At 41.0% G+C, this 14,466-nt stretch overlaps 1 protein-coding gene across 2 annotated transcripts in view; it reads left to right on the top strand.

Moving 5' to 3' along the window:
- The window catches only part of TTC27 (tetratricopeptide repeat domain 27), a 551,099-nt gene that overhangs the window by 355,388 nt on the left and 181,245 nt on the right, over positions 1 to 14,466 (top strand). The window lies entirely within an intron of this gene.

Below are 14,466 nucleotides of genomic sequence, written 5' to 3'. Positions count from 1 at the left end.
AGTGTTTTACTAGGGGGCGGGGGTATGTACTGGACAGGACAAGGCTGATCGAGAAAGAGAAACTGTTCTTTCTCGATCAGCTCATCCTCGAGCTGACTGGGAAGTGACAGACAGCACAGCTACTGCAGCTGTGCTGTCTGTCACTGCTTGCCGTGAATCGCCAGGAAACAGCCGCTAAGGACCGGCTGTGACCCGGCAACTCACATCTGCGGCAGTGATCGGCGGGACAGATAAGGCGGCGGCACACCTCGCGCACGCCCCCTATTTGTTTACAAAACACACGTTTTAAAACGTGGTTTTGCCTGCGAGTGCCGCCCTGCCGCCGTATATCTACAGTGGCTGGGCGGCAAGTGGTTAAACCATGTGGGTCCAAAAGAAAGAAAAAAATGCATACTCACCAGGCAAACAATACATAGACCATGACATATGGGAGACCACCAATTGTAAAGATGTAATCCCTAATCTGTCCTCTTTATATAGTGCCTAGAAGTCAGGGAACACCCTCCAGCCCTCCCGTCCCTTAACGTCCTGCCCTAAAAAGCCTCCCCAACACCAGCCGGCATGGGAATGGCGGCGGGACACTCCACACAATAATACAAAGATTACAAAGTGGTGGCGCCTTCGACATCACATTCAGTGACATCATTTCCGGCATTCAAAGCTGAAAGTCCTAGAGACACTATCTTGTAACACCCAGAAGGTGCCAAAAGCAGCAAAAATGTCCACCCAGAATGCCTGCAAGCACCACAAAGTACCATCCACCAATGAGATCAGCACAAACCAACCTCCAAACGCAATGGACTATAAGTGTCTCAAGGGTATGAAAATAGACAAATGACCAAATCTCCAACACAATCCTGGATCACCCCCAGCCAAGAAACATACCCCACCCCCAGCAAAAAAAAAAACAGTCACAACTCCCACTTTCTGTCCATCAGCATATTTAAGTAAAATCAACAGTAATAACTCAACGTATTTAAATACGATACAAGAGTATTTCCTATTCTACCCTACACAAGAGGTTTACTTCAGAACTGACCTAAAATATAAATATAAGACTGCAAATATTGTAACTGAGTTTCTCATTCAAACCTGGTTTTTTAGAAGCTTTCAAATTATAAATTCATCTACATTCCCTCTGCAGAATTGTGTTATCAAAGCCCCCACCCCCCTCTTGGATGGGGATGAATTCTCTCAAAAGCTAGAAAGTGCATGTCATTTGGATTATAGTCATGCTCTTTGGCAAAATGACTTGATACCGGACTTGAAAAGTCCCCTCTTTGTACATCACTGACATGATCGCTAATCCATTCCCAAAACTTCTTTTTGGTTTTCTCAATGTAAAACTAGGCGTTACCTAGGCACCTCAAGAGATACATTCCTATTGTCTGACAAGATACAAAGTGTCTGCTTTTCCATCGTTTCCCATTCGGTAGAATAGTTTCTGAACTTTTTTCCACAAATCTACAAAAAACATAATTGCCACATTTAAATTTGCCAAGGGGTAGTCCTAGATCTCTTCCCCGACCCAAGGAAGGGGTCTAAGTTATGAATAACCATTACAGATCAATAACAGTTACAGTCATGAAATAAATGGATTTTGAAACATTGGGATGATGCCAATAAGTTGAAAATGTAAGAAAGCCATGTCCCAAAATTCTACTCACAGTCACCAAAGGGGATGCTCTTCTTTTGCAACCAAACCCATAGGACTGTAACTACGTGAGCATGAACAGAAAAGAAATAGAATGAGAAAGTAGGGAAAAACAAAAAGAGGATCATGGGCAAGGGGAAGGAAGGATGGGAGTGACTCAGAAGCTCCAAGGGGAGCAGTCAGACAAGGCCTAGGCAGGTCAGATGGAGTGAGGGATACTCATTTCAGGTATTTGGCATGTGAATTATTTAGAATACTGGACATTTGCTTATGAAGCATCCTTGTGTCCATACGTATCTTCACCCCCTGGAAGGCTACATGGTCTTCTAGGCTTGTGCTATGGTGACACTGTACTACTTGTGGAGGGTGATGAAGATTTTTTTTTTTTTTTTTTACGGTTGCTTTTACACCCTTATAGGATGTAAAAGCAATCATTTCTCTTTTTCTCTGTGTGCATTCCTGCACTCATTGAGAAATACAGAGTGAGCTGTGATTGGTCACAGCTTGTCACATGGTACAAGGCTGTTGTGAATAGCCTTGTACCATGTGACCTCTGTGATCATTCACAGATTTCACACGTAGTAAGCAATGATGTCACAAGTGACATCTTGCTTACTACTTTGCATGTGATCACTGAGTGGCCAATCAGTGATCACATGATCGGGACCTCGTACAGAGGTCCCGTCCGACGATCAGTGTTTCACTGTGTCCGGAGGACACAGCGGGCACCGGATCGCAGTGCTGCGTGCTCCCAGGGAGCGCGCACAAGCAGGGTGCGGGGAGGCCATTCATAAACGGCCACCTGACCCTGTACTGCCACCGTCCGGCCGTTTATATGCAACGGCCGGTCGGGAAGTGGTTAAAGAAGGTCTTTCAATATGGGTAGGTGAGCGTGTGGCTGGAGAAAAGCAGAAGTGCTCCCTGACTGGGGCATCATGCATCTATCAGCCTTCCAGGATGGAAAGGAGTTAGAAGAAAGGAAAGTTTGGACACATGTAAAGCCTTGGGAGAGCCACCAAGAGAATGCTCGAGGCTCCTCCAAACTTTAGAGGAAAAGGGGCCTGTGAGTGATAGGAAGTAGCTGTGAAAAAGGGGGCATCAGGTTGCCTTAATAACGGACAGAGTCCCAGATCCGCAGGTTATGTAACATCATGGGACTCAAGGAAGGGGGGCGTAGTTTATGGGGGAGCCAGAGCAAAGCTTGTAGTGAGGACGGGTCACAGTTGGGCAGTTCGAGTAAAACCCAAAAAGGCACATCTGAAACCTCATGAAGCATTGCTAAAGGGGAGATCTGTGCCACTGTGTACTACCTATAAAAAATATGGATCCCTTGTAACCTATGAATTTAGAGAGTCAATCTGGGGACTCTAGTATGTTTATGGGCCCAAATGAATCAGAGAATCCGGTTTCTTACTGGTAATATGCGAAAATAATAGAGCACCTTAGGTAGGATTGTCATTTTAACAGCAGAAATCTTCCCTATCCAAGAAAGCGAAGGATATTGACAGGAATGCATAAGGGAGGTCAGGGTTCATAACAGAGGGTAGTAGTTAGCAGAGAACAGGGAAGAGTAGGAAGATATCAACGTAATGCCTAGGTAGTCGATCAAGTGGGATGCCCAACAATAGAGAAAGTGCTCCTGGAGACGTTCCACAATGTCAGCAAACTGGGTGACATTCAGTGCCATGGTTTTGGAAGGGCTGATGCCAAGACCTGAAAAGGCTGAAAAAGCGATCTAGCGTAAGCTGTAGGTTGGGAAGAGATATAAGCAGGTTGGTCAGGATCAGGAGAGCATCATCTGCAAAGAAATTTGCTTTATAATGGACCCCAGCATATACCACTCTTGATATGTCCATATTGGCCCTAACTGCCACTGCCAATAGGTTCAATGCCAAAATGAAAAGCGCTGGGGACAGGGGGCAACCCTGTCAGGTGCCCCAAAAGATGGAAAACCACCAAGGCCGAAAGCGATGAATACAGAGCTTGGATCCAGGATAAAAAGTGAGCCCCAAAAGGAAAGATGATCAGCCATTGGCTGGGGATGTTTCTAGTTTGTTAGGGAAACATCGGCATAGTGTTACATGTCCCCGTGTTTCCATATTTTGTTAGATATTTCATTTTAATACTCTAAAAGAAAGAAAAAGATTTGGATGGTATTCTTGTGGGTCTCTGCTACAGGCCTCCACATTTTTTGCCCCCTTCCTCCGATGTTTGCCAGTCCTTCAATGCATTTTAAACATAACTTTTCTGAAAGGTAAAGTGACTAGGCTTTCTGGCTTACTGCACAATTTTAGTATCTCAGGGTCACCATTACCAGATAAAAGACCGAAGCTACAGTACGTGCTGCATGGAATTGATCTTCACAAGATAACCCCAGTCACAAAAAAAAAAAAAATCCAGTAAATGTTGGTAAAATCTGCTTTCATGCATTTAGAATTTTTTCTTGACAACTGATACTACAATAGAACATAATGAACTAGAAAAGCTACAATTTCTGGGGAAAGTGTGTGAAGTGTTCTTACCGCCACCAGTAGTCTACAACTGGAGTGGGCGGAGTAACTGGGTGGAGTGGCTTGAGCTGGGCGGCATGAGTTGCAAACAAATGGTCATATTGTGAAACTATCAGGACTATGGCTTGGCCGTGGACATTTTGTAGTGGCAGCAGGGATAACAAAGTTTTGATATAAGATTTGTGTAGGTGGGCTTGAAAATGAGGGAGTGGTGGCAGTTTAGAAATCATGTCCTGATTTTTCAGCTCACACTCTAGCTTTCGTCACTCTGCTGCTCACACTCCTGGGTTCCTATGGCAACTCCCTCTACAGCAAGGGCAGAGAAGAGCGGTTAAAAACAAACTGCTCCAACTTGCTCACTTCACTGGTGGTTGCCATCTTCAAGCAGTTGTAGTTTAAATAATATAAACCCTACACCAAAGAGCTTTATATTGTGAGAATCACAAGACCCAGACCTACATTTTGATGCATAGTATGTCTCTGAAATATTAAAAATGAAGGCACTGTCACAGTTTAGAAATTGTCCTTCAAATTTGAGGTGGCTAGAGTGGAGTTTCAATGAATGTCAGTGGGCGGCGTAAGTTGCAAACAAATTTTCATATTGTGAAAACTATCAGGACTATGGCTTAGCCATTTTTAGTGGCAGCAGGGATAGCTGAACGTTTTGATATAAGATTTGTGTAGGTGGCCTTTAAAATGAGGGAGTTATGGCAGTTTAGAAATCATGTCCTGATTTTTCAGCTCACACTCTAGCTTTTGTCAGCTCCCACTCTAGTTTTGAACATTCCGCCATTCATTCCTATGGGACCAATTTCACCACAAAAACGCCGATATTTCGTGAACCATTCGGCGAAACTTTCCACAAAGTAATAGCACACCAATCAGGAAAAATCCATACGTTTCGGTATATTACTGTCTATGTAGTGTAAAAACTGTGGGAGGAGTTAGGGTGGTAAATTTGGCTATAATAAGAATATATATGTGAGATAACAGTAAGTGGTCTTGACAGGCAAGAACACTTAAATATTACGGTTACAAAATACAATCAGGTATTCTCAATTGGTGGTTGGATTGGCTGCTGTTGGATGGAAGTTTTATAACAGCTTGTTGTCAATGCACACCAAAGACCCAGCATTTTTTGAGAATACTTGTTTTTTTAAAATAGTGTATCCAAATACAACAGTCAGAGATACAAGCTATTTGTGTTGCATATTTATTACTGAATTTGCATTTGTCTTTTTTTTTCTCATTTAAACATTTTTTCTCATTTAAATGTATGAGAGCTTCATAATGAAAGTTCTGTCCTGCATTCACTATTCAAGAAGGCCGCAGTGAAGCCTTAAAGCTTCACATTGTTTGAGCCACAAATAGACCTTTATTGAATCTCAAGAAAAAAGAATGAATTCAGATTTTTTTTTTGGTGTCTGCATAAAATTTGATTTAAAAAAATGCCCCCTTCTGTCTGTCCAGTTTAGTGTTTTCCTTTGGCAGTTTTAAGAATTATATCTTGAGCTTATAAATCATTGTTTAACGCAGTTCATGCTCAGTCTTAAAGCTTTAGAGCATTTACATAATCAACATTCATCAAAGATAAATGGTTTCAACACTTAAGCACCAGTCAACCAAGCATGACATGATGCTCTGAACTTGAAGTTGTGTGAATCTGCATTTGCTTTGTAGCCTGGGTGATTTTGACAGTGAACGATGTGCTTGAGTGAGTAAGTGCAGGGATGCAGTTGTGTCTGAGGACTGTGGTTAGATGGACCGTAGTAGGAATGGTATAGTTGCTTATATTGTAGTCAGCATGTTAAAACTGCCCACCCAAGTGCAGTAGCATTTTTCGTTTCTTTCTAAAAAATATTGAAACCGATTACTTTATTATATAAATATTTTTTGTGTGTATATATATACACACACACATAAAATATATATGTGTGTGTTTATGTATGTATATATATATATATATATTTTTTTTTAACATTGCAAATTATTGCTAGCAAATTACATTTTTAGAAGGACGTATGAATAAGTACTACACCTGGATGAGTTGATATATGCTCTTAAAACCTGTGTGGATGTAAAAAAAAAATATTGTTCTTACTGTTGTAACGTTGTACTATTGTAAGTTGTAAGGAGTATAGATTCAAATGTAATAGTGCATACTAAATTATAACTAAAGGCATATTTTCAACGTTTTGGATAGAGTAGAGAGGTATTAACACCTGTGAAGGTTTTATTCGTGTCTTTGCTCCTATTAGGAAGATTCACCCTCTTTGTTTGCCCACTATATAGTTATAAGCAAGAGTGAAAGTGAAAGAAACGTTTTTGGTTCTGGATGGAAGATAACTCTTCCAATGGGGATACTAGTTCTGATGACCCTAGTGACAACCAGGGATTCCCTCACTTTGGAAGGATTTCCTCTTGCTTCCTGTTTTGGCTATATGACACGATAAAAATAAATGCTGATGGCAAAAAAATAGAACATGCTGCATTTTTTTCTGCACTGAACTGTACTGGAATGTGGCAGAATGCACCAAAAAGTACAATAATGCATTTTTGCCTGCAATTTCTGTTGGTTGTTGGGAGCTAGCACCCGTCATCGTCCTAACAACCTGTGAATCATGCCTGCTGTCAGCAGCAGGTATGAGTCACTGGTTAAGGAGTAGGGGAATCTCCTCTGACAGCTGGTGTCAGCTCATTAACAAATGACTCATCCATGCTTCTGACAGCAGGGATGAGTCACTGGTTGTTAGATGCCAGCGCCCGCCGTTGTCTAACAACCAAAGCCCAAGAAACGTTCGTAAAAGGGGGAGCAAATTGGATGTAAATGCGCATGCAGAAACTCATCTGGAATGCATCTGGACTGCATATCTGTGTGAACCGACTTTCTCTGTCAAAAATAAAAAAAATAAATGTTTTGTTGTAGTTCTGCTGTACGAGAAAGTCTACGCCAAACCAATAACTTTACATAATGGTTTATTAAAATTCTCTGAGTTTGTATAGTGGGAATCTTAATTGCTGGGCATCATAATTGCTCGTCATAAACCATAGTGAGATGACAAAAGGGTGGAATGGGTGCTCTGTGATGAAATACCCCTTGGGTTCCCATATGTTTAAGAAACTGTCAGTTTATATGGCCTAGCCCAGCAATAGGCAAACTACGGCCCGCGGGCCGTATACGGCCCGGCGGACCTTTTAATCCGGCCCGCGGAGCTAGGCTCCTCTCACAGTCCGCCTTGAAGACCGGTGCAGCATGAAAATCTGTCTCCTGTGAGGATCTGTCCCCCTCGACGTATCTGCGCATGTGCCTGAGATCGCCGATCGGCTGCTAATGCCTGAAACTGGCACATGCGCAGATACGTCGAGGGGGACAGATCCTCATAGGAGACAGATTTTCATGCTACACCGGAACGAAGCGGGAACACGGCGAGAGGAACGCAAAGGTAAGTGAATTGACACGGGGGACTTGGGGACTTAATATGGGGGATGAATTAATATGGGGGATGAATTACTATAGGGGGGATGAATTACAATGGGGGATGAATTACTATATGGGGGATGAATTACTATGGGGGATGAATTACTATGGGGGATGAATTACTATATGGGGGATGAATTACTATATGGGGGATGAATTACTATATGGGGGATGAATTACTATAGGGGGGATTAATTACTATATGGGGGGATGAATTACTATGGGGGGGATTAATTACTATATGGGGGGATGAATTACTATATGGGGGATGAATTACTATAGGGGGGATGAATTACTATAGGGGGGATGAATTACTATATGGGGGATGAATTACTATATGGGGGATGAATTACTATATGGGGGATGAATTACTATATGAGGGATGAATTACTATAGGGGGGATGAATTACTATATGGGGGATGAATTACTATATGGGGGATGAATTACTATAGGGGGGATGAATTACTATATGGGGGATGAATTACTATGGGGGATGAATTACTATAGGGGGGATGAATTACTATGGGGGATGAATTACTATATGGGGGATGAATTACTATATGGGGGACGAATTACTATATGGGGGACGCATTACTATATGGGGGATGAATTACTATGGGGGATGAATTACTATATGGGGGATTAATTACTATAGGGGGGATGAATTACTATATGGGGGATTAATTACTATGCTTACTATGGGGGAATATTACTATACTTACTATGGATGACACATACACATCATTCATCTACTCTTGGTCCGGCCCCCGGGTCCAATATATGAACCCATTGCGGCCCTCAAGTCAAAAAGTTTGCCCACCCCTGGCCTAGCCATTTAGAGTTAATGAATAGTGTTTATGCATATATTTACATAGTATTATTTTTAAGGCTAAAAAAATTTAAAAATTGTATTTCTATTTATTCAGCTGAATATAAATATTTAACATGGTTTTTATATATTTATCATTTGCCCCTCATACCGTATGCCCACATTCCAAACTGCAGTTTTAACATGCTTGCAGTAACATCTCTGAAATTATACTCCTGTACCTGAATGACAAGAAAATCAGCATATCTAAAAATAAAAGTAGTCCCACAACCTTTTGGAGACTGAAAAACTAAATTGCCTACCTGTAAGAAGCATATTTTAAAAAATAACATTTGGGAGTTTAGTAAAGGTTTTATGACAGATTTCTGACGTAGTTTCTGTGAAAACTACCTAATTCAGTCTAGCATTTGTGCCAATTTCTGTAACATTAATGTCACAGGTAACAAATTCACCACTTTAAGAACTTGTAGGTATGGCCATGAATTCCAGTTAGCAGATTTAGAAAGTGGCATTAATTAAGAGCAGGCTTGAGCTGGCGTACAGAGGTACTCCAGTGCTCAGAGTGGGTCATGTCTGCAGGGCTGGGACAAGGTGAGGGCATTAGGGGCAGCTGCTGTGGATAAATGCTACATGGCAAGTTTTCTCCAACGCTACGCTGCAGGCTGACAGGAAAGAGAATACAGTGCTTGCAGTGTAATCTTTATCAAGCCGACAGAGCGAGTGGGCAGTGGATCAGGTGGTTCTTTACCATCTGCATCTTCATTGGTTAAACAACAACCACAATGTTATGCACAAAGAATGTACATTACAAAATCAGCACTACAAAAACCATAGATAAAAGTCTATAGAGTCCACAGTAGCAGATGCAATAGACCTAAAACATCCTGCAGCTCCTAACACGAAGACCTGGAATGGATCCATTCAGAAGCACATGAAAGAGAGCAGGAATTAGTAGAACCGATGTGTCACCACTTATTGAAAAATAGCACACTTACATATAAAAAGCTATTTGTCCAGCCCAGAGTGCAGCCAATGATGGAAAAACCGCAATGCCAGAATCATATGTGGATTTTGCTGGTCAACCAGCTTCTGTGTACTTTATTCAGACCTGCAGGATAGAATATCAACTGGCAGCTTCTGCAGTCGTAATGTGTGCACCTCACTGACAGGAACTGAGCTGACCTGCCAGGGATGGACAGGCCACCACATGTTTCAGGGACACCACCAATCCTGTCAATAAGTTGGATAACATAAACAGCCCCAACACAGATCAAGCACTTTTCTGAAACACATTCTGGAATAGTGGTCAGAATTTGTAGAGGGCATATAGATTCTTGGCCTTGCCTTAGACCCACTTGATGTCTCCAATATTGCTTTGCATCTCTCTTACACCTATTTTTGCATACTACCATCTACTCCTAACAGAGATATGGGCTGATACAGCGCATGACCCATAGTGATCAAAAAGATTGTACATTCTACTTTCTTGGTCCACTTACTTTCAAATTGGCTTTATCCACTAGCAAGACCTTTCCCACTTGCCAGAGGTCATGATAGAAACAACCATGTAAACAAACCATGCCCTAGTTACTTCTCACTAAACATAGGTGACCCTGGTACTGGTGAATGAACAAGTAAAAAAAAAACACAATTAGAGGCTTTCCTGAAATCTTTCTTTGCCATTATTCTAATTCTGATACCCACACACAATGCTCGACCCCCCCCCCCCCTGATAAAACTCAAGTGCGTGGTTTGAGATGAACTGATAAAACTGGGCACTAAATTGAATAAGGAACAAATCTGCAGAATGCAAACCAAATTAGAACAAAGCAAAATACCACATTAAAAATGATTGGCATTGTCCCTTTCTGCAGACCTAACAATCTTTTGTATTCATTATAATACTCTCCTCTTATATGAGGTCAAAACTCAACAGCTTTGACTGCCAAGATACCTACAGTATATGAACACTGAAACGCACCTGGTAGACTACTTGCAAACGTTTTTCCTCCCAATGGGTCCCTTGCCATGTTTAATTCTTCAGGAAATTCCAAATGCTTCAGGGAATGCTACTCCTCCCTAGATAACATTGAAACCCCAAATGGAACAGCCAAGTCAATCAGCCTACCACAATATCCAGGACTATATTAGAAAATCTGGTTTACCCTCTATTGCTAATGAAGATACAGAAGCACTGGATTCACCTCAGACAAAATACAAGTGTCCAGTGCTCTAAATGAATCCCCAGGTTTGGATACTTTTTCTTTAAGCTATTACAACACCTTCCAAAAACAACTGATATCTGAATTCACCTCAGCTCTCAACTCACTCCTCAAATGTCATCAGATCCCTTTGTCTCTGCTTAGAGTACATTTAGGTATCATACCTATTAAAAAAAAAAAAAAACCCTTGACGTGAAATCTTCACAAATTTATAAAGCAAAATAAAATTTATAATCGTTCTACGCTCTGCATATTATACCTTGACTTCCTGACTTCATGCGAAAAAGGAAGGCAGAGGACAGTACCGCAAAAGTACTGAATATCATTCACACTTTTTGAATCAAACACATCCCTCAATTTCCAAAAGTGATTGACTACATAAGCTGGCACTTCATCTTGGAGTTTCATGCACACATGAGTCTGGGACCACACAGATCTTGGGAGCAAACAATCTACTCTAAACATTCTGCAGAGGTCAAGGTCAGTGACACTTTCTGCAATATTTTCCCCTTGTCTAATAGATATTGTGGTTCTCCCTCTGAACAAAAAATAGCTTTTGCGCTGATGCCTGACTCTTCTTTATTACTAAACTTTTATGAACTATTACAAACTTTTATGAAAGTGTGTTTTGGGAGTATTCTACTTCAAGATAAACCTACAAGAGTCATAATCCCTGAATATCTCCATCAGTCCAGCCAAACGCGAACATTCCCAGCTAAATTCAATTTTAAATTGAACACCTTTTTCCATACTGAGGAATCCAGATTATGGCAGCCCTCGAAGAAACATTTTGAGCTATTATCTACTACTTCCTCAAGACCGTTTTCAATGACCTTCAAAGATTGGATGAACTCATCTTTCCTTGCTTCGAAAGGCATAGTATGCTAAAAGTGAATGTGCTGCTCAGATTGTACTTCTTACAGACCATTTTACTACACAATCCCAAGTACATTCTCTGTGCATTAGAAAATGAATCCTATATTTTATTATAGAGCCACTTACACAGCAAAAATGCTAACTTGGTGCCAGAATTTTCTATTTGAAAACTAGATCTCCCGCAAACAAAAGACCACTGCAATATTCCTCTCTTCTCCCCCAGGTTATTCTGCAGACATGTGGGTAACACCTTACAGGTACTGTGTGCCTCTTACACCAAACTTCTCTCTGATCCATTAGGGTCAGGACTTTTCCCTACCTGGCATTCCTTCCTGAGAGCTACCAACCCTTCATTAAGGATCACAAATTTAGATTGAAGCATTTTTCCTCTCTGGGTGGAATTACGCAAATCTCCAAAATCCAATGCATGTTGGACCCAGTACTTCGGTTTTGGAAAGCTCTACAACTTGACCACATTTTAGTTTCCTTACATATTCCATACACCCCTATGATTCAGATCACCTTCTTTGAAACCTTTTGCCTGGATATGGAACACCTTTGTCACGCACTCTCAATAGCCTACTGTATATTAACTTCAGCAGCACCAGATTTCTCTTCCCAATGTGTCCATAAATGGCAATCAAATTTGTGCTGTTCCTTCTCCCGCACCCAATCAGACAAAATGATCTACTTTGCCCAAAGCTACCAAAGCCTGCAAAATCCACAAGTGAAGCTTTAAACTCTTAGGAGGCAACTTCAGCCAATATTGTCTTTACTGACCAGTGATAGGTGGGGAGGGAAGTGGAGTGGGTTGTGGTGGCAAATTTGCTGCAGATCACCCAGCGTTCAGGGAAGGTCATTCTGTCTGTCTCTGTACTTCAACTTAGAACTGTACTTAATTACCTCAACTTAAAAGAGAAGTAGGGTTTTTTTCCCTCCCTTACCTAGGTGGATGCAGCTTCGGTCCAATGCTACATCTGTCCCCTTCCGGTTCTAAGTTTGAGAACTCGGCGATCACATGACCACTGATCACTGAGTTCTCCACTCTGAGCAGAGAGCAGTAACTGTCAGTCACCACTATCTGCTCTACCCTCCCCCCCCCCCCTCACTGGAGCGCTGGGGGATCTTTCCCCAGCCTGTACTGGCTAAGTGATGTCAGCTGTCAGCGCACTTCACCCTGCTGTCTGCTGAAAACGGGTCACAGGAGTGCAGACCAAACTGCACTCCTGTGATCCACAAGAGAAGTACAGCCAAAAGAGCTTTATTTGTACTTCTTCTTTTAATTATCTGTGCTCCTGAGATATTTTTTTAAAAAAAATTTGGTGCAGTAATAGCACCAATTGTTGAAAGTAGCGCAATTAAAAACTACCTGAATATGCTGCATGTGTCGGAAAAACTACTGAAATGGATGGCAGGGATTTTTAAATTTGGCACAGGCCATTTTAAAGGGCCATACCATCAGAAAAGTGGCATTAGGGCTTTATTGAATTCCCCAAATATGTATGGTTGCAGAATGTTTAAAAAAAATTTCTGATGTATTTTTAGTTGTTTGTGGTATTGTTCGTGTGATGGATAGCAAAGTAGCGAATCATAAATAATGTAACCACAATAAGGAAAACATTTTTGAATTTTACTGGAAAACTTGATACTGGATCAAATAATAACCAGGCACAGGATCTGGCTGCAAGAACTAGGGGAGAAGACACAGATAAGTTATCCCACCTAGGCTATCCCTCCAGTAAGTTGTCATTATGGATAGACAATCATAAGTGGCAGAAACATTCTCCACAGTTGCATGTATACCCAACCCTTGAATATGTGGGGATGCGGGGTAGGGAATGCCTCTGTCATTTATGATTAGCTGTACACAGTGACAGCTTCCTGGTGGAATAGTTCAGACATGAGTCCAAACCTGCCTGAGCCCATCCCTGGTTGTGGGGAAAACATTTTCAAATTTGGTTTGAGTTAAGTATTTGTCTCATGGATTTGATAGGAGGTGTAATTACACTTTAAGCCAGTTGTCTCCAAGATGTGGTACATTCTTCACTTTGTACATCAACAATAGGACACTATTCTTTTTCCCTCTAACTCCAGAAAATGTTTTTTTTTACTTCCACCAAGCCAACCCAGCAACATTTTACTACCACCGATGCCAGGGTCCTTTTTTTTACATTCACAGGCCACAGCCTGGCTCCCCAATAGTTTGAGGACAGTGAACTAGCCCTTTGAAAAGTTTGAGGATTTCTGCTTTATTCTATATATTTTCCTGTGCTGTGCAGAAAAATTGGTTATGGCAATAAAAGGTTCTGCATTAAATCCTTACACTAACAGCATCCACAGTAATATTTACCAATGAAATTATGGCACTATTTTGATCCAAAGAATGGATAAGATTGCCTTCTTTTACCTTCATCTGGACCACAAATGCTGGTTTTTGTGGGAAGCTGAACACAATGGACATGTTTTACTTATTTAAACCACACTGAATATTTTAAATCTTGATTGTGTGTTTTTTTTTTATCTGCTCTGAAATTCTGACATCTTGCAGGTTTGAAAGTACGGTTGCTGATTAAAATATTCCTGGGGTATGATCTCACATTTCAAACACCCCATATATATATATCTACTTGGATTACCTCAGCTGTTTGGTTGATAGAAACCAGCCTTAGATTTTTTTATGTGAAATCTTGTTTTACTGTCAGCTTAAAAACATGAAACTTTCATGTTCCTCAGCTGTAATATTAGTTTATTTTACATTTTGATGTTTGCATTGTACAGTTTTGTTATATAAAAAAATAAGCTTTATGTGCTGCTGTATATAATTACAAGAGATTACAAGATTTATTGATAACCAGATATTAGGAAAGATAATTTATTACCAACCCAAACTAATTAG

Source organism: Staurois parvus, unplaced genomic scaffold (genome assembly GCF_062004578.1).
Source record: "Staurois parvus isolate SC_StPar_1 unplaced genomic scaffold, SC_StPar_1.0 ptg000520l, whole genome shotgun sequence".
Lineage (NCBI taxonomy): Eukaryota > Metazoa > Chordata > Amphibia > Anura > Ranidae > Staurois > Staurois parvus.
Note: the sequence above shows the minus strand (reverse complement) of the source record. Positions and strands in the feature narration are given on the sequence as shown.